General features: G+C 44.1%; 1 pseudogene; it reads left to right on the forward strand.

The window, feature by feature from the left end:
- Window positions 1-99: 99 nt before the first annotated feature.
- Window positions 100-18030, forward strand: LOC121523502 (annotated as a pseudogene).
- Window positions 18031-19950: the final 1920 nt, after the last annotated feature.

Consider the following 19950-nt stretch of genomic DNA (forward strand, 5'->3'; position numbering starts at 1 on the left):
CCTCCAAACAGCTGATTTATTTAAGGTTAGCACCAAAACACAACTTTAATGAACATATTTCCTACATATAAACATATCATGTTGTTTTTCAGGGTTAGGATGGAGAAGAAGAGTCCAGACTCTCCTGAACCCAGCTGTGTGTCCATGAAGAGTGACTGGTCTCATGATCGTGAAATAAACTTCAAACAGTCAGCAGATGAAAGGTAATAAATGATGAACTATAAACACTGATATCATAACCAGGCCACCGTCGTCCCTCATTCTTCATCTTCTCTGCATCATCATAGAAATAAACCAGGATGGTTGGATCTCTAGTTTTAAATGGACAGTGCTAACAGTTGAGTTCTTCATCTTTTGAGGACTAACAATCTAATAATCATCATCAGGCAGACTGTTTGATTTGATATTCAGAGTTTAACAGCATTCCTAACATTTCCCTACTGCTGGTCTATGTGTGCTGTCAGCTGGCTCCTTTCTGTGCAAATCTCTCAGGCTGAGCCCAGCCAGCCTCCAGAGAAAAGTCATTTCAGCCCCTTGGATCTGTGATCTCATTCTTTTGGTCATTACCCAGAGTTCATGACCATAGCTGAGGGTTTGGAGGTAGATGGACCAATGAATGGAAAGCTTTGTCTTCCAGCTCCCTCTTCACCATGACAGACCAGCACAACACCCTCATTACTGCTGATGCTGCAACAATCTACTGTTGATCTCACGCTCCCTTTTAGCCTCACTTGTGGACAAGACCCCAACATACTTGAATTCCTTCACCTGGGGCAGAGACTCACTCCCTGGAGGGAGCAATCCACCGTTTTCTGGCAGAGATCCATGGACTCAGACTTGGAGGGGCTGACCCTCATCCTGACTGTTTTGCACTCAGCTCCAAACTGTCCCAGTGTCTGCTGGAGGTCTCGGGATGACGAAGCCAAAAGAACACCATCATCTGCAGATTCTGAGGGCACCAAACCAGGAACCCCCCTCCCCTTAACACGACTCGACATCCTGTCCTTGAAAATCATAAACACTATCAGTGATGAGGGGCAGCCCTGGTGGAAGGGCAGCCCTGGAGGAGGCCAGCATATGCTGGGACCGTGTCAGACTTTGTGCTGAGGATGCAGACAGCTCTCACTTTGGTTATACAGTGACCTGATGGTTCACCACAGCGACTCCAGGATCCCATATTCCAGTTGTACCTGCTACAAAATCCCCTGAGGGACACAATCTTCAGCCTTCTCCATGTCCATGAAGCATATGTAGACTGGATGAGCAAACTCCCATGATCCCCCAAGAAGCTCTGCAAGGGTACAAGGCTGATCCACTGTCCCAGGGCCAGGACAGAATCCACATTGTTCCTCCTGTATCTGAGGTTTGACAGTTTGACTGAGTCTTGACCCAGGACTGCCACTCCACAGGTACTGTCGTAGACCTCCATGTGACACTGAAGAGGTGTGTCAGCCATGACAACCCAACAACTCTCAAAGCCTTCAGCATCTCAGGGCCAACCTCATCACTGAGGAGCTTTTGGACTCTCTCAGTGTCCTCCACCAATGATAGAGATGGTCTTCACCTGTATCATTGGACTCTGTCCCCTCCTTAGAGTATTCATTAGCTGGATTAAAGAGTTCCTTCCATCCTCCAACAACATCCCCAGTCAGAGTCAGTAGTTCTCCACTCCTGCTGAGTGCCTGGAACAAAAAAATTAGTAGCTACCCAATCTAACCCATATCTGTCGGCTGCTTCCAGAGACCCCCGGACAAACTATGCCTGAAAGGCCTCCTTCTCCAGTCTGACATCTTCCTTCACCACTGGTGTAAAACAGTGGGTTCAGTGGTCACCTGACCACAACTCTTAACAGCCGCTTCCGCACTGAAAAGAACATTTAAATAGAGTAAAGAGTTCAGGCAGGACAACCATAGTGTCACAACAATGTTCTTGTACAGCAGGATGAGTCAGTACACCATTCAGTTTAAGGTAATGTTGGGTCAATCTCTATATTTTCTCTATATAAACGTATTAGCTCTATATCAATGTATTTTCCTCATGTAAACATTTTCTGTCTATATTAACATATGTTGTTTTTCAGGTTCAGGATGGAGAGGAAGAGTCCAGACTCTGCTGAACCCAGCTGTGTGTCCATGGAGAGTGACTTTTCTATGGGTCGTGGTATAAGCTTCAAACAGTCAGCAGATGAAAGGTAATAAATGATGAACTATAAACACTGATATCATAACCAGGCCACCGTGGTCCCTCATTCTTCATCATCTCTCCATCATCATAGAAACAAACCAGGATGGTTGGATCTCTCGTTTTAAATGGACAGTGCTAACTGTTGAGTTCTTCATCTTTTGAGGACTAACAATCTAATGATCATCATCAGGCAGACTGTTTGATTTGATCTTCCAGAGAAAAGTCATCTCAGCCCCTTGGATCAATGATCTCATTCTTTTGGTCATTACCCAGAGTTCATGACCATAGCTGAAGGTTGGGAGGTAGATGGACCAATAAATGGAAAGCTTTGATAATAATAATAATTATTATTATAATATCTTGAATTTATATAGCGCCTTTCAAGAAACCCAAGGACACTTTACAGGAACCCATAGACATGGACAAACTATGTGAGGGGTAGGATGAGTGAAAGGGGTGGTTTAGTGAAGACTGTAGGCTGTGGTGAACAGGTGGTGCTTGAGACGTTTTTTGAAAATGTCCAGAGATGGAGCGCTATGGATGTCTGCAGGAAGAGTGTTCCAGAGGGTGGGAGCTTCAGCACTGAAGGCTCTGTCTCCATAGGTTTGGAGTTTGGTTTTGGGCATGGAAAGCTTTGCCTTCCAGCACCCTCTTCACCACGACAGACCAGCACAACACCCTTAGTACTGCTTATGCTGTAACAATCCACTGTGGATCTCACGCTCCCTTTTAGCCTCACTTGTGGCAAGACCCCAACATACTTGAATTCCTTCACCTGGGGCAGAGACTCACTCCCTGGAGGGAGCAATCCACCGTTTTCTGGCAGAGATCCATGGACTCAGACTTGGAGGGGCTGACCCTCATCCTGACTGTTTTGCACTCAGCTCTAAACTGTCCCAGTGTCTGCTGGAGGTCTCGGGATGATGAAGCCAAAAGAACACCATCATCTGCAGATTCTGAGGGCACCAAACTAGAAACCCTTCACCACCTTAATGCTACTCAACATCCTGTCCATGAAAATCACAACCAGAATCAGTGATGAGGGGCAGCCCTGGTGGAGGCCAGCATATGCTGGGACCGTGTCAGACTTTGTGCTGAGGATGCAGACAGCTCTCACTTTGTTTATACAGGGACCTGATGGTTCACCACAGTGACTCCTGGACCCAATATTCTAGTAGTACCTGCTACAAAATCCCCTGAGGGACACAATCCCTTCTCCAAGTCCATGAAGCATATGTGGACTGGAGGTGCAAACTCCCATGATCCCCCAAGAAGCTCTGCAAGGGTAGAGAGCTGGTCCACTGTCCCAGGGCCAGGACAGAATCCACATTGTTCCTCCTGTATCTGAGGTTTGACAGTTGGACTGAGTCTCCATTCCACCTCCAGAGAGTAACTTCTCTTGGGAGGCTGAGGAGTGTGATACCTGATAATTCAAGCACACCCTCCAGTCCCCCTTTTGAAACTGGGAACCATGACCCAGGTCTGCCTCTCCACAGCCACTGTTGTCACTGATGTTGAGTTAGCTTTGTTATATGAGTTTAGCGTTAGCCCATAGCTAGCTTAACTAAAACATTTTCCTCTTATTGAGGTTTTCCACATGGTTTTATCCATATCTGACATCTCTCCTCGTGGGTTTTTAACATTTCCACAGTCGGAGCACCTCTGTTGTAGCTATGATCAACACTCTACGACCTTCCTAACTGACGACCTGTAAGCTCACACACATTTTCACTCACCTCAAATCCAGGTAGATGGAAGGAGGACCAGAGAAACAAGGTCAATCTGAGCAGTCAAAGAAAACTAAATTTAGAGGAGCCAATAATCCAGAATAATCTCTGAGTAGTTAGTTGTCATGGTAACACTCAAGGCAGGAGTGGATGATGCTGCACAGTTATCGGCCATAAGGCAGAGACTCTAAGACTAGTCCTCAGATGGACCATGAAGGAATAGCGAGATACCATCACACACACTGTTTTTTTGCCAGGATATGGACGTGAATGACATCATCAGCCAATCAAATGCTTCCCTGTCTCAGGGCCAGCAGTCCCTGAAGGGCATGGACTTCATGAACACCATCAGCTAAAATTGTAACAGAGGATGAGTGCTTATCCCTCTCTGCTGTAGCTCTCTGCCCACTCTAGTGCTCTTCCTATGAGGTGGGTTATTATGAAAGCTATACAGGAAGCTACACTAGATATACACAAGCACCAGGATAACAGAATAAAACAGGAAGTGAACACAAGAATGACTCAGTAAGCAGAGTCAGTCAGGTATTTTTCATTTTAAACAAATGTTTTAAGTCCATATGGACAATATTTGAGGAATAATTCTCAGTGTGTTGATCATTGAATCAAATAAAGTCAAAGATGTATTCGATGATGTCTGAAACCATTTTAGAGCTAGTAGACAGCTTAAAGTACTTATTTTTTCGGATACACTGTTTAACACTATTGAACATGAAGAAACATGCAGGAGTGCATGCACAAAATGAATCGTTAACGTCCAGTGATTCATGGTTATACAGGTGCATCTCAAAAAATTAGAATATCATTAAAAAAGTTTAATATTTCTTGTCACTCTTTTCTGAAAGTGAAACGCATGTATATTGTATAGACTCAAGTTATGATGGGGTGTCAAAACAAGCACTGAAAACTGTTTTGATTCGTCTTGTCTCGACTTTTTGAGCTGGTGCCATGTTAGTACCAGACTCATCCCTACAGACCAGAGTCATGGATCCTTTTTTTCTAAAAGTCCAGAGTCAGACACTTCCTGGTCTGTTGAACTCAGAATCTCATCTCTGCTTTTTACTGATGATGTGGATCTGTTGGCTTCCTCAGCCAGGGACCTCCAGCAGGTGTTGGGGCGGATTTTGGTGAAGAGTGAAGCGGTCAGGATGAGGGTCAGGACCTCCAAGTCCTACCAGGGGGTAGTTGTAGTTCTGTAAAGTAGCCTGTAGTTGACAACTAGAAGATGGTCTCCATCTCTGAGTCTAGGGACCACCACAGCAGACTGCCAAGACTTTGGAGACCTCCTTTGAGCCGATGGGGTTTCAGTCAGAGGTGTTAGGGGGTTAGTTATTGATGAACTGATCTCTTTCAACATGCATACGTCCATCCCATAGTAAATGTGTAATAATGATTTAAAGCTCCTACATTTAAAGGGATACTTCAACATTTTGGCAAATTTGCCCATTGCCATAATTCCTATAGTCTTAGTAATAGGTCCGTTTCCTTTAGTTGTCGGTGCAAGCTGTTTCTAGATCTGGGGGGACTGTTGAACCAGCTGCGCTGCTAATCCTATGTTAGCAAACGGAATTTTTCAAATTCATCAAACTCATCAAATACACAATCCAACAACTCCAAAACGCTGTCTTGGACAAGTCGTGACCTGCACATTCACCACGCTATGAAATAATAACGTATAATGCTGTGACACTACAACACATGAAGCAAACACTCAGAACTATTTCTTGAGTAAACCACCGGGCGGAGTGACACAGTGCAGCAGCCATGTCTGGAGTGTAGTTCCAGCTTTGCATTTTACTTTAAAACATCTCCGTCTTGTAATGTTCCATGATTATTTCATAGCATGGTGAATGTACAGGTCACGACTTGTCCTCAAGAGTGTTTTGGAGTTGTTGGATTGCGTATTTGATGAGTTTGATGAGGGAAAGCATTAATTCCGTCTGCTAACATAGCGTTAGCGGTGCAGCTGGTGTAACAGTCCCCCCCGACCTAGAAACAGCATGCACCGACAACTAAAGGAAACAAACCTATTACTAAGACTATAGGAATTATAGCAATAGGCGAATGTGCCAAAATGTTGAAGTATCCCTTTGAGTTGTGCCACGTTGTTGACCTTTAAAGCTGTGTGGTTAAATGTCCTTAAAGCTGATGTTTTTTTTTCCAGATTTCAGCTGGAAACATCAAAGTTCTTCAGAGATCAGTCCAAACAGCAGAAACCAGAGCTGGACTCCATATTTATGGTGTGTACATCACAGTTTATGGTGGAGCACATCTATCTAGAGATCATTGTAAACTCTTTTTCTATCAGTGTGTCAGATCAAACCCAGGCTGTCCTCTAAACATTTCCATTCTCTTTGTGTTCCAGCTGCTGGAGGAGAACATTATCATCTTTGTGAAGAAGGAACTGAAGAGATTTCAGAAGGCTCTGAGTCAGGATAACCCAGAATGTCCCAGTGAGGATGAGGAGGTGTTGGTTGGTGAAGATGAAGAGCAGAGGAACAGAGAGGCTTTTCTGAAGATCACAGAGAACTTCCTGAGGAGAATGAAGCAGTACGAGCTGGCTGACTGTCTGAGGAACAGTAAGTTTGAAAAATCAAAAGTGAAGTAGATTTAAGATGATGGAGAGATGAAGAGGAGGTTTACATTTCCACACTCTGCTTTAATATTCTGCACATACCCACTGAACATCTGATGAGATTTTTGGATGAAACTGATGGAGGAAGAAGAACTGCACAGCCTCTCTTTTATAGTCCAACTTTTAGCAGGATCAGCTCATTCACATCATCTGTTTCTTGTTCTTTCAGGATCTTCTGCTTTATGCCAACAGAAACTCAAGTCTAACCTGAAGCAGAAGTTCCAGTGTGTGTTTGAGGGGATCGCTAAAGCAGGAAACCCAACCCTTCTGAGTCACATCTACACAGAGCTCTACATTACTGAGGGAGGGACTGGAGAGGTCAACAAGGAACACGAGGTCAGACAGATCGAAACAACATCCAGGAAAGCAGACAGAGCAGAAACTTCCATCAGACAGGAAGACGTCCTTAAAACTCCACCTGGAAGAGATGAACCAATCAGAACAGTGATGACGAAGGGCGTGGCTGGCATTGGGAAAACAGTCTTAACACAGAAGTTCACTCTGGACTGGGCTGAAGGCAAAGCCAACCAGGACATCCAGTTCACATTTCCATTCACTTTCAGAGAGCTGAATGTGCTGAAAGAGAAAGAGTTCAGCTTGGTGGATCTCGTTCATTACTTCTTTACTGAAACCAAAGAAGCAGGACTCTGCAGGTTTGAGGACTTCCAGGTGGTCTTCATCTTTGATGGTCTGGATGAGTGTCGACTTCCTCTGGACTTCCACCAAACCAAAATCCTCTCTGATGTCAGAGAGTCCACCTCAGTGGGTGTGCTGCTGACAAACCTCATCAGGGGAACCTGCTTCCATCCGCTCGCCTCTGGATAACCACACGACCTGCAGCAGCCAATCAGATCCCTCCTGGGTGTGTTGACATGGTGACAGAGGTCAGAGGGTTCACTGACCCTCAGAAGAAGGAGTACTTCAGGAAGAGGTTCAGAGATGAGGATCAGGCCAGCACAATCATCTCCCACATCAAGACATCCCGAAGCCTCCACATCATGTGCCACATCCCGGTCTTCTGCTGGATCACTGCTACAGTTCTGGAGGATCTGCTGAAGACCAGAGAGGGAGGAGAGCTGCCCAAGACCCTGACTGAGATGTACATCCACTTCCTGGTGGTTCAGTCCAAAGTGAAGAGCATCAAGTATGATGGAGGAGCTGAGACTGATCCACCCTGGAGTCCAGAGACCAGGAAGATGATGGAGTCTGTGGGTAAGCTGGCTTTTGAGCAGCTGCAGAAAGGAAACCTGATCTTCTATGAACCAGACCTGAGAGAGTGTGGCATCGATATCAGAGCAGCCTCAGTGTACTCAGGAGTGTTCACACAGGTGTTTAAAGAGGAGAAAGGACTGTACCAGGACACGGTGTTCTGCTTCATCCATCTGAGTGTTCAGGAGTTTCTGGCTGCTCTTCATGTCCATCAGACCTTCACCAACTCTGGAGTCAATCTGATGGCAGAGGAACAAACAACATCCAGATCGACAATGACACAGCTCTACCAGAGCGCCGTGGACCAGGCCTTACAGAGTCCTAATGGACACCTGGACCTGTTCCTCCGCTTCCTCCTGGGTCTGTCACTGACCACCAATCAGAATCTCCTACAAGGTCTGCTGACACAGACAGGAAGTGACTCAGAGACCAATCAGGAAACAGTCCAGTACATCAAGACAAAGATCAATAAAAACCTGTCTGCAGAGAAAAGCATCAACCTGTTCCACTGTCTGAATGAACTGAATGATCGGTCTCTAGTGGAGCAGATCAAACAGTCCCTGAGATCAGGGCGTCTCTCCACAGATGAACTGTCTCCTGCTCAGTGGTCAGCTCTGGTCTTCATCTTACTGTCATCAGAAGAAGATCTGGACGTGTTTGACCTGAGGAAATACTCTGCTTCAGAGGAGGCTCCCTTGAGGCTGCTGCCAGTGGTCAAAGCCTCCAACAAAGCTCTGTAGGTGAACTCACAGCTGACAGGTTCAAGTAGTCTGTCTGTATTTAGAGAGAACAACTTTTCTACCTCTGTTTCCTTTTCAGACTGAGTGTCTGTAACCTCTCAGAGAGAAGCTGTGGAGCTCTGTCCTCAGTCCTCAGCTCCCAGTCCTCCAGTCTGAGAGACCTGGACCTGAGTAACAATGACCTGCAGGATTCAGGAGTGGAGCTGCTATCTACTGGACTAAAGAGTCCACACTGCAGACTGCAAACTCTCAGGTAAGTCCAAGGACAATGACAACTGTGTCAAAGTCTTCCAACTAGAAGGTGTAGGATGGGGTGTTGGAGACTGAAGATGCCACATGTAGTCCTGATAGCTGAAGGCTCCTCCTCCCATGACCTTTCTCATGTCCACTGTTTCTCTTTGTTTCTAGTCTGTCTGGCTGTATGGTCACAGAGGAAGGCTGTTCTTCTCTGGCCTCAGCTCTTAGCTCGTCCTGTCTGACAGAGCTGGACCTGAGCTACAATGATCCAGGAGAACCAGGAGAGAAACTGCTGTCTGCTCTCCAGGAGGATCCAGACTGCAGACTGGAGACACTGAGGTACAGACAGAAAGACTCAGACAGACAGACTGATACTTGGTAGTAAAGTTGTCTCTCAGCACTTCAGTTATACAGGGTCTTTAATGTCTTTATTTTTGTCTGACTGCTGAGGTCAGCCCTGCAGATGGGTCTGTCTGTGTCTGACTGACTGACTGAGTGATGCTACTTTCAGAGTCGTACCGTACAGAGTTGGGTTGGGAACAAGCTGCTAGTAATGGCTACCTTCACTGTGGTAAATAGAGCTGCGTTGAAACTGAAACAAGGGCAGAGAGTGACACTGAAAGCTTTCCGTGACAGAAAAGATATTTTCTCTCTACTCCCGGTCTGTTTCAGCATGATTATCATTATGGTGGGCCAAATGATCCGGATCTCTGAAAAGAGCCTGAATTCCCATCACGAGTCTCCTGACTGGTCTTGGCATCAGTTTTTGATGAATTGGTCCTTGCTGTTTAGTTTCCCTGTTTCATTCACTGTGCCAGCCACGTTTGCTGAGAGGAGGGAGCCACTTTTCATTCATTTGATGTTAAATATTATTAATAATAGTAATAAGGGCACAGTTGAGGTTACTGTGGGAGGAGTTAACTCCCCTACAGCGCACAGATTGGCTCACCTGTTTGTGTTCCAGACTGGTCAAAGAAGTCATTTCAGTGAGCGGATTGATCCGGAGCATCTAGAAGTGGTGTGTCTGAGCTCAGAGGAGACGGTGTTGTTAGATATTTGATTGGACTAAAGTCCCGTTAGTTTAGAAACAGCTCCAGCTGTGTGAGTAGCACTTTCATGTTCACATGGACATGCGGGGCTGCCTGCTGCCTGTCTCCCTCTCTACCAGGCTACGTGAGGTAAAAACCACAGTCACTGATACAGACAGATATGAGGAGAGGACAAACATCATGTGGTGTTGGAGAGGAGGACGTTTTTGTTCCTATGCCTAAAAACTCGGCACCAGCCAGTGTTTTGATGTTTGCTGGTCAGAGCCGAACTTTGAAAAAAATCAACCACGGATGAAAACAAAACGGGGCACTAAGCTGTATTTTAAGATTTTTTTTTTTTTTTTTTACAGGTTTCTAGTTCTTTCTAGTTCTATGTTTTTATTTCCAAATAGGTCCAGAGAGATGGCTGCAGCTGAGCAGTGCTTTATTACTGATGGTTTTAAATGGTTTCATGCCTGTCCACTCACAGTTTTCACTACATTAGTTTGAATACCCACATTTCAACCTTGCAAAGCAGATGGAGACACCATGTTTCTCATTGGTGAATCCATCTTGCAAAGGTCCCATTTGAACCGTTTTTGCCCGGTTAGAAAGTGACAGGACCAATCAGCGTCGAGGGGCAGTACTTTCAGGCGCAATGGAGCCGTGGCATAGGCAAGCAGCAACGAGAGGCCAGTGCATTTTTGGAGGAAGAGATTAGCGTGGATGCTGCTAAAGCGCCAGTTTTATCAGAACTTGATGACATTTCTTCGTCTAAAAAACAAAGAACAGCAGTGAGTTGTTTTCTTTTCCAAAACCATCGCCATGGTTCATGTTATACAGTTCTCTATGGAGTTTACTCCTCGGTAGCGGCTACATCGTGTGTTTTGTTGCTCTTATTGGCCCATAAAGATGTGACAGACAGAACGTTCATCCAATCACCCTCCGAGTTTTTTTTCAAAGGCTCGGCTCTTTCCCAAACATCGTCTATGAGAGGTTTACCAGATGGATGTGTGAAACAAATCCATCCGGCCTGTCAGGTTACCCACATTTAATGATGAGAAGATTTGCCATGAAATTAATCATTCATTTTTAATAGGGCTGTGTATTGTTATGAAAATCATGATTCGATTCCATTTCAATTCTTTAGGTTGCAATTCGAATTGATTTCGATTTGATATTGATTTAAATGCTTCAATGTCGATTTCAGTAAGAAGTAGAAAAACACAAATAGTTAGAGTACCTGTTGACAGTTTTTAAATATTTATTCAGGCTCCAAAGCACTTCTCTGGGCTGTGACAATGTCACTAGCTGTTGAGAAGATCCTCTCAGCTGGTACACTAGTTCCTGGGATACAGAGGTACCATTTAGCTTGGAATGACAACAGGGGGTATTCCTCCTCATGTTCCCTCTACCAGTTGAGTGGACTGGTGGAGAGTGGAAGTGGTTTTACCTCTTTGTACCTCATCACCTCATCTAATGCCTTGTCATCCGTGGTTCTGACCACTGCTACTGGGGTCGTATATGTGTTCCCCAGGAGATCAGCCAGAGCACAAGAGTCCCTTGCTTTCTTTTATGGGGGTCCAGGGTCATCAGCTGGCTCTGCCTGCTGCTCCAGCACCTCAACTGCCTCACTGTCTGCTGCATTTATTGGCCCACTCTGCAGAAAAAATAAATGAATCACATTAGTTAAGAGGAGCTTTATAATTTTATACAGTTAGTTTCAAATGCATTGTGGGGTGTATAATATAAAATTGTTTTAATAAAATTTGCCAGTGAGTGTTCACATAATTACAGACTGACTGCATTCCACGAGGCAACACAACAAAAATATTCTGCGTGCACACAGTCTGCATCTTCATTAAATATACATTTGTAATTACAGAGCTTTTATCAGTTGCCAATTTCTTAGTGAGTGATGAGATGGGTGAAGATTTCCTTGTGCTAAACTTGTCTGACAGAAAAGGCAGGGCCTTGAAGCGTGGGTCCAGAGCTGAGGCTATGGAGAGTTCATCCTTCAGGCCCAAGTACCTTGAAAAAAAAAAAAGTTTCACATTACAGTAAATCTTTTTGTCTCATGATCATGAAATTCTTATAAAAAAGATTAGATAGCGTGTAGTAAAAAAAAATGTAGTTAGTATAACAATAAATACCTTTTCTGGAGATCCTGGCACAAAGCAGACTTCATCTCCTTCACCATCACAGAGTAGTTGGGGGCTTGTTGCATCTCCTCCAGAAGTCTTGCTCTAATGGGTGCAATGGCAGACAGAGTTGGGGTACCTTCCTGAGACATCATTAAGGTGGCTGTCTTCAGTGGCTTCACAGCCTGTACAACATCCTCTGCTACCGTTATGTCTGCCTCTGTTAGGCTGCACAGATCTTCTTCCTGTTTTCGTACTTAAGGGGCAAGTAGTGCAGCGGAGACAGCTGGTTGCTGCTCCATAAATCTTTCCAGCATGTCTAATGCACTTTTCCAATGCATCAGTACAATAGTTTGTGCTGTGGGCAGTCCAACAACTTCTGTTTCTTCTTGAGTGCATGACAGGCCAAGGTGCTTCGGTGAAAAAAAGTGGAAATGCGTCTCACTCTGCCAAGAAGTCGCGTGACTTGCCATGGGTTTTTAAGTGCAGCCTGTGAAATCAAACTGAGTACATAGGCAAAGCAGCCAACATGCAATGACTCAATGAGACTGACAGCAAGTAGCACGTTTGCAGCATTGTCTGTGACAATTTCCGGTACGTTCTCCATTAAACCCCATTCATTTATTGCCTCTGTCAACAACTTTGCTGTATTGCTCCCTGTGTGGCTTCTGTGCAGGGCTCTGGTCTGCAGAACATCTGACACTAATTCCCACTCATTAGAAATGGAATAAGAAGTGTTAGTTGTGTAGGGGTCAGTCGCTCTGGAAGTCCAACCATCACATGTAAGAGCCACTTTCTCTACCTTCAGACTTCAGACATATGTTTTCATGTTGGTATTGCGTATTGTGGATCAAGTGTCTGTACCATCTTCTAAAACCCCTGGTTTTCCACGACACTGTACGGTCGAAGGTCCTTGCATATGAATGCGGTCACAGACTCCGTTATCTTCTGTGCGCAGACACAGCTTGACGGCAGTTTGCAGGCAAAGGATTTGTCAAGTTTTGAGTCAACAGGTTTAGCCACGGGTTGTTGCGAAGCATCCACATGGTGTCGGTGTAAGTGGTTACGCAGGTTTGACGGGATACTGCAGTATGTTAATTCTGCCTGACACAGCTTACTAAAGACCTTACTTTTGTCTATTTCCTGTGTTCCAAATTTAGACAGGAATCTAAAATGACCCCAAAATCAATTCAGAGGATTTGCTGAATCAATATAGAGTTTGCTGGGGGGGGTTGCAATGCATCAATTAATTGATATTTTTACCCACCCCTAATTTTTAACATTTAAAAATGTTTGCAGAAAATTGTTAAAATTAAAATGTGAAAGTGTTTATGAGTTAGAAAGTTTGATAAATCAGACGGCTGTCACAGTGCTCTCTAATGTCTTTCTTTATGGCCAAAAAAGCTTTGTGCTGTTTAGGGGGTACTTGGCTGGAAAAATTTTTCACAGGGGATACATGACTAAAAAAAAAAACATTGAGAACCACTGAGTTAGACTATCAGCACCACAACAGTCAATTATTGATCTGATCAGTCATTTCATTACTGTCAGCATTACCATAACATTTAGGCCTTCTTCATTTGAAAGTATAATTAATTCTAGTAGATTTTTAGCTTTCTTTTCAGCCCTCCTGCTTCAGAAGGGATCATTTAATGGCTGATTTAAAAGAGAGTTCAAACACACCATTAGCTCTACGTAATAAGGGGAAAGGAACATGTCTATAATTCTGTGGTATTCCACCTGCTGTGAGGAGCCCGTTGAAGCCAAAAATAGCAGAGCTCCCAGTCCAGTCCTGGGTACAGGGCTCAGCCATGGCGCCACCTTCTTCTCCTCCATCCACTTCATAGTAATGTGCATTTATCAGTCATTTGTCTGCACACATTACTGGATCATGTACAGTTGACTTGCTAGCTAGAGGACACAGTGACAGAACAGGAGCGTGCAGAATAAGGTCAGATTAGTTGAAAAGAATCAGTCCTGTGATTCAAACTAAATAAAAGAGGACATGATAAACTAGCCCACAACCTCTTTAGATGAACATAAAAATAACAATACTGTGATAATACTGATAACTGTGATATTTGAGATCATGATCATCATGACATGAAGTTTGAATATTGTTCCATTTCTAGTATTGATTGACGTCCAGCTAAGGATCACATGATGACAGACTGCCATATTGATCTTTAGCGCACAGGCCTAGTAAATGTAGAAGAGAGGGAATTTAGAGAAAGTCCAGCAGAACAACCATGCACAGGTAAAAAAGCTAAAGGAAAATAAAGTCACATGAAAATGAGAGTGTTTGGATCTATCCTGACCATCCCTGATGTCTAAACGGGCTCTGTTTCTTCCTCCAGACTGGACCATGGGGGACGGCACACACTGAAACCAGGTGTAAAGAAGTGTGAGTGTCTGAATTCTGGATTAGTGAGAACACAATGATGAATGTGGCTGATGAATCAGGTAACCATGGGAACCAACAATGATTGAGGCTGTGTCTGAATCCATCTTTGTCATCTGGGTCTGAAAGTATGAAGGTCCACTTTCACAATCACTGACATTCATCAAACACAAACAGTTTTAGAGTTCTGAGGAGAGGAAACACTACGGCTCAGTCCCTATCAGCCCTTAGACCCACCCCTATGTTTACACCTTCCTGTCTACTGGGAGGGGGTCCTGGTTCTTCTTCAATGGAGGGGTAGGGTAAAGGTCTAGGACTATGTGGACCTTCAGTCTGAGGTTTTCCAGCTCCTCCTGGGGGGTCCTGAGGAGTTCTCAGACCAGATGGGATATATAGTCCCTCCAGAGAGTTGTGGGTCTGACCTGAGGTCTCCTCCCAGGTGGATGGACCTTGAAGACCTCCACAGGTACCCCTTTTCGACCAAGCTGGTGCTAGTGCTAGTTCCAGGCTAGTGCCTGGGTTAGCACCGGTACTTTCTATTTCCACCAACAAAGCACTGGCTTCAGGTGCTCAAAACTGGTGCTTAGCAGGCACCAACTCTTTGTTGGGCCAGAGCAGGGGCCAGAGTGAAGCACCAACTACGTCAGGGGGCAGAGGGCGGGGTTATAGTGACGATTGTGAAGCAGTGGAAAACAGCCATTCTGAACTCAGCCACAGTCCATGCTGGTCAGCTCCGTCCTGCAGACCACCGTCACTGATCCTGGTAAGTTTTATTTCACCCTGTTGTTAGCCTACTATGAATGCGCTTGCTACAATATTCCCTCATCAATATTAGCTAACGTGGTGCGTGCTATTGTTTGCCAGCCAGTTAGCCGCTAGTAAGCTAACAAACAATAACAATGCCTGACCTGTATTCAGAACTTCCCTTGTTGTTACACAATGGCCCATCTAATTACATTTCTGAACTATATGGTAATCAGTTACGTTTCTTGCTCATTTTAGAGTTGTCAACCATGGATTTGGAGGCTCTGTTACCACGGCCAGCATCGCCTGTCCCATTCTGCAGCTCATCTGCCTCGTCTTCCTCTTGGACCAGATCGTTTGGTTATTAAAAGTTTATTTCTAATTATGTTAATGTCTACTTTATGTAAATAAAAGGTTGTGATAAGAGATGCATGTTTCATCTGTAATCTACAGCACTGATCATCAACTGGCAGCCCGAGGGCCAAATCAGGCTCTGGTTTTAAGACTATCTTTTAGCTTCAAATGTCTGCAGCTGTTTGATCCATCCAAAAAACATTTACTGTTTAATTAGTTTTAGAATGATCTGATTTTGATCTGTTTTTACAGAAATTTACTTGTCAGCCATTATTATTAAATATCTTTTTAAAAATGGATTAAGACTGGCTGAAATGTATCAAAAAAGGGATGAAAAGGGGTTAGAGAGTGGCAAAAGGTGCTTTGGAGTGGCACAAAGGGGCAAAAATATGCAGGAAAAGAGGTTAAAATGTGGCAAAAAAATGGGTAAAGAGGAAAAAGGGGGCAGAAAGTAAAAAAATGTGTTATAGATGGCAAATGGTGCAAAGATAGTCATGAAAAGAGGTTAAAAATGGCAAAAATGGATACAAGAGTGGAACAAAGGGGATAAAACTTGCGGGAAAAGTGGTTCAAAAGGAGTTAGAGAATAGAAAAAAATGTTTTAAAGAGGCAAGAAGTATCAAAAATGGGTTAAAAGTCGCATAAATACAGCAAAATGGCCTGGCACAGTAGTGAAAAGGGGTTAAAGAATGTCACACAGGAAGAGCAATTGGCAGGAAAGTTGCAAAACTGGGTTAGAGAGTGGCAAAATGGGCGAAAATAGGTTAAAAGGGGCTGAAAATGATGCAGAAAGGGCCAAATGAGATGATGAAAAGGGGCTTATTGTGTCAAAAATGAGTTCATCCACACATTGTTAGTTTCAAACATAACAGCAGCTTGTGAGTTTTCTTTTTTTTCATACCAAGCCAGGTAGATAAACTGCCCTACTCTAGCACATTTGATTTGTAGTGTTGATTTCGATAAAACTATGGAAAATGTAAAAAGTTCACGCTATACTGACATAAAAAGTGGGGCATTTCAGTAAAGAATGCAATGGTAAATTTCCTCATCTTAAACAATTTAGTGAAACAAGTCAAACAACAGTGCTGGGTACAAAACAAAAAATGTGAATATCACAATAACTTTTCATGCATCCTTGAGCATCAATTACATGATGCAAGCATAGCTGAAGCTAAATAGCCTGGCAAAGGCTAACACTAACACGTTCATTGTTATGAATCAAAACGTCTTCGATAATTACCTGTCGTGTCAAATGTAGTCGCTGTTCCCTGTGACTCCGATGAAGACGGATAGCCTGTAGCAGTTGTTTTATCTTTGGCTCTGGATCTTTATGCAGGCTTGCGAAGCCAGGATCATCACTTGCACAATCCATTGTTGCTTTGTTTACTTCTGCATGGCACGAGCATCCTTGGGTAAAAGGCTACGTATGCAGTGATGTACTGACGTTTTATGGTGATATAATGACGTGGCTCCAACTTGGCTCCTCGCCGATGGAAAACCAAACCGGTTCTTATGAAGAGCGTGATTAGAACCAACTAAGCACTGGCACTAGCACCAGCACCGAACAAGCACCTGGTTCTTTTGATGGAAGGGGGGGTAAGGGAGGAGACAAGGAGGATCCTGATCAGCTGAGTCCTTTAGAGGTGAAGGACCTCCTCCCCCTCTCTGAGGCTGAGCCCAGACTCCCTCCTGAGGAATCTGAGTTCAGATGCTTCTATCTCATTCTGTTGATCATTCTCCACATACAGCACCATCATGACAGCTACTGAGTATTGGTGGATGGAATATAGCACCACCCAGTGGACACAGGAGGTGAAATCAAAGCCATGAATGTAAAGTCAAAGCCATAGAAATGTCTGAACTTTGAAGTATTTGGTGTCCGTCTGTGATTGTGGAGCTGCAGCTCACTGTGGTCTGTTGATTCCAATAGAAACAGAAAGTAGAATTTCAGGGTTGATAAACAGGATTCAGGACTGAAGATGAAATGTTAGTTTGACTCTGTCAGTAACCTTGTTTAGGAATGATAGATGATAACCATCAGCTGTGTCTCCTTCTCTCCATCAGATGCCTGTGAGCTGGAAGTGGACACAAACACAGTGGAGAGAGGACTCAGATTGTCTGACAACAACAGGACAGTGACATATGTGATGGAGGATCAGTCATATCCTGATCATCCAGACAGATTTGATAAAATTCCTCAGCTGCTGTGTCGGACTGGTCTGACTGGTCGTTGTTACTGGGAGGTCGAGTGGCGAGAATGGGTTTATGTATCAGTGAGTTACAGAGAAATCAGACGGAGAGGAGACGGACATGAATGTGGGTTTGGATCTAATGATCAGTCCTGGAGTCTGGGCTGCACATGTTTTGGTTACTCTGTCCGTCACAATAACAGAGAAATAAAAATATCCCCCTCCTCCTTGGGCCCTTCCTCTGGTAGAGTAGGGGTGTATCTGGACCATCCTGCTGGTTCTCTGTCCTTCTACAGAGTCTCCTCTGACAGACTGATCCACCTCCACACCTTCAACACCACATTCACTGAACCACTCTATCCTGGGTTTGGGTTTATGTTCTCTGTAGATCCACTTTCCTCAGTGTCTTTGTGTTCTGTGTAGCTCAAACTCTGCTCTCTGAATCCAAAGCTTAGTCCGACTACATACCAGATGATTGATCCTCTCTGATGAATCTGATTAGTTGTAAATCTTGACAGTCATTCTTCAGTAGATGAAGTTGTGTTGGTGAAAAATGTCTCCTCTGCTCCTCTTTTCTAAATAAATGATCTCATTGTAGAATCTTGTGTCCATCTTGTGTTATTGTGTCGTTCCTGTACTCATTGTTTTAGAGGGAACTTTACATTTCAACTGTATTTGCCTACATTAATATGAGCCAATGAGAGAGGAGCTTTTTGATAGTCAGTGGGTTCATTCTGGTCTTATTGGTGTCTGTTTATCTAGAATGAAGGTGGATCGAACAATCAGGAACATTTGTATTTTAAAGGCCTATTAGGCTTTGTCTTTTTTTGCTGTTCAATTATCGATATACTTTGTTTATTCATCAGCAGAGCTGGAGAGTAACTGATTACATATACTCAGATTACTGTAATAGTTATTTTTATAGATACCCTTTAGAGTATATTTTAAAATCAGTCCTTTTACTTCTCTTTCAGTCAGTTTGAACCAGAGTAACTGTGCTTTTACTAGAGTAGATTTATAGATTAGTACCTTCACTTTGTTGTTGTGTGTTTCCTGTTGTATTCTGGACTTACCTTGTGTCTCTGTCCACATTGCTCCTTTCTGCCCATCCCTACCTGTCTCCCATCCTGCTGGTTACCTCCTGTGTTTCACCTGTGTCTCATTTCATTCCCCACCACTTTGTCTTGCCATTTTTTGTCAGCGTCCCAGCATTCTCCTCATGTTTTCTATCCGTGTTTTTGACCAGTTTTCTAAAGTCTGACCTTGTAACCAGCTAGCCGTCCTTGTTACCTTTGCCTGTGAGTTTTGGGATTTCATCTATCGACCTCTGGAACAATTAAACTGACGAAATACTGCCTCTGAGTCATGAGTCTTGCTTTTGGGTCCTCCTCGTTGGTCCAGTGTTACAGTATGAACTGGCCACAAATGGACCCAGCTGACTCAGATTCTGTGGGCCACACCCTTCAAGAGCAGGTTCAGAACTTAGCAGACATGGGGACTCGAGTTGCACTTAAGTCTGACATATCAGTGACTTGAGACTGGACTTGAACTTGGGATTTGGAACTTGTGCACAGTCTTGGGGTTTTATTTTGTCCATCATGATCTCCTATCCCCACATCACTCTTTCCTCTATTGTCTCTTTGAGCGTTTGTGCATTTTCATGCTGCATAACAATGACACACACAAAACAGATGTTTAGATCTAATTTAATTAAAGTTCATGTCAATCCCTGGTAAAATGTAAGTGTATGCATGTGCACGCCACAGCCAGCCGGCCACAGACAGTGATGATGATGATGATACAGTACAGGTTTTGAATTCTTTAGACATAAAAATGCAGAGGTATTAGCAGACTGGATGTCTAAATGCTCATTACAACCATTGGAGACTTGGGACTTGACCTGGACTTGCAAAAAAAAGACTTGTGTGCATCTGTGGTGCTTAGCCATTCAGGAGGATCAAATCAACATCCTTCATCACCACATGAAGGAGTTGATGGATCGGCAGGAGGAGGTGATGGTGGATTTTAGTGAACAACTCAGTGCTCTGGTCCAGATGGTTCAAGAGATGAAGGTATGAGCCGAGAAAGCTGACTCTTTGTCCAATGTTCCTCCCGGTTGTATGGCAGAGTGTGTCTCAGTGCAGCTGCTCCCTCCCTGGTTCCTCCTGCTGTAGCTCCACAGCTATCCAGACCGTAACATTTCGGAGGTTTGGCTGACTGCAAAGCCTTTCTGACCCAGTGTGAGCTTCACTTCAAGTTTCAAGCTGCCTCCTTCCCCACCAAGTGTAACAAAGTGGCCTTCATCATCTCCCACCTGTCAGGGTGCCTGGAGGCGTGGGCTAT

The sequence above is a fragment of the Cheilinus undulatus genome, linkage group 16, assembly GCF_018320785.1.
Source record: "Cheilinus undulatus linkage group 16, ASM1832078v1, whole genome shotgun sequence".
NCBI lineage: Eukaryota > Metazoa > Chordata > Actinopteri > Labriformes > Labridae > Cheilinus > Cheilinus undulatus.